General features: G+C 68.0%; 1 protein-coding gene across 3 annotated transcripts in view; it reads right to left on the bottom strand.

Moving 5' to 3' along the window:
• The window catches only part of GSE1 (Gse1 coiled-coil protein), a 30359-nt gene that overhangs the window by 25717 nt on the left and 2994 nt on the right, over positions 1-1648 (bottom strand). The window lies entirely within an intron of this gene.

Raw genomic sequence — 1648 nt, 5'->3', positions numbered from 1 at the left:
GCCCGGGGGCGGTGACAAGTCCCTGGCAGGATTCGCGCGCCGCTGAGTCACCGCCACCGGCCCCAGCGCTCACGAAACCCCCACGAGCCCACGGAGGCCGAGGGGGGGGGGAGGTTCACGTCTCCATCTGCTCCCACCCGACCTGGCCCACCAGCATCTCCCCGACACCCCGGCAGCTGCCGCTGGCGATTTCTCTGCTTGCCAGCGCCTCGAGCGTAATTTCCCCTAATTGCTTTAAATCTCGCAGCCTGACACTTCCATGCTCTTCTCTGTCTCGCTTTTCTCCTCTGGTTTTTTTATTTCCCCTTCCGAGGTGGCTGGAAAGCGAAGAGCCGGCCGGAGCAGGGTTTTCCAGGGCACAGGAATTAGTGCATTAGCGACAACGGCAAAGCCAGAAGTTTTCACGCAACAGGAGCTGCCGCCGGGAACCCCCGCTCGACCGGAGCGTGCTAAATATGGAATTTAAGGGGGAAAAAAAAAAAAACAAACAACCCCCAATCCGTCTCCCTGCACCTGCAGCCTTCGGAGGAGTCCCCGCCGCGGGGGACGGCACCGAGGCCGGGTGGGCATTGCCCGCGACCGCTGCGGGCAGCTGAGAACTGGCAAAAAACGGGCAAGGGGGAGGGCATCGGGGGGGGGGGGACGACGGGGAGCGGGACCCCTGCGGCCGGCAGGGAGGAGGGCGCAGGGTCGGAGCGTGCTGGGAGCGAGCAGGGTGCCACGAGCGAGCAGGTCACCCGTGTCCCCGCCGTGGTACAGCCCCTGCGAGGGATGTCACACCTCAACCCCTCCCGGGGCAGGAGGTCGTCATCGTCGTGTGTCCCCCCCCGCAAAGTTCAACCCCGGCGCCCCTTGGCCACCCTTCCCGGCTCGCCTTCGCGCGCTTCGGCGCAGGCGCGCTCGGGCAGAGCCGCTCGTTCCTGTAACAACTGCCACATGCAAAAGCCATTTCCTGAAACAAACAACCTTCCGCGGGGAAACCGCCACGCGGGGGGCACAGGGCCCCCCCCAGGAGAGGGGCCCCGCCGCCACCACCCCCCCCCGCCTCTCGGAGGGCACCCCCGAGCTCGCAGCCTGAGCGTGCACCCCTGAGACTGCACCCCCAAGAGCACCTCGAGCTCGCCGCCTGAGCTCGCAGCCCAGGCTCGCATCCGGAGGGGGGACCCCCCCCCCCCCGCCGTCGACTGCGCACCCTGCACCCCAAGAGCACCTCGAGCTCACGGCCCGAGTTCGCAGCCCAAGCGCACGCCCTGAGCGCGCACCCTCAGCCTGCACCCCAAGAGCACCTCGAGTTCGCAGCCTGAGCTCGCAGCCTGAGCGTGCACCCCCGAGGCTGCACCCCCAAGAGCACCTCGAGTTCGCAGCCTGAGCTCGCAGCCCAAGGCTGCAGCCCGAGCGTGAACCCCAACTGTGCGCCCCAAGAGAACCTCGAGCTCGCAGCCTGAGCGTACCAAGCGTGCGCCCCAAGCGTGCACCCCAACATGCACCCTCAGCCTGCACCCCAAGCTCCCACCCCGACCTCATATCCTGCGCACGCATCCTAAGCGTGCACCCCGAGCGTGCACCCCGAGCGTGCACCCCGAGCGCTCCCCCCCACCCCAAGCGTGCAACCCACGCGCGCGCCTGAGCTCGCACCCCAGCCCCCCTC

Source organism: Haliaeetus leucocephalus, unplaced genomic scaffold (assembly GCF_000737465.1).
Source record: "Haliaeetus leucocephalus isolate CR32 unplaced genomic scaffold, Haliaeetus_leucocephalus-4.0 Scaffold668, whole genome shotgun sequence".
NCBI lineage: Eukaryota > Metazoa > Chordata > Aves > Accipitriformes > Accipitridae > Haliaeetus > Haliaeetus leucocephalus.
The sequence above is the reverse complement of the archived record's forward strand: the minus strand, read 5'-3'. Positions and strand labels throughout refer to the sequence as shown.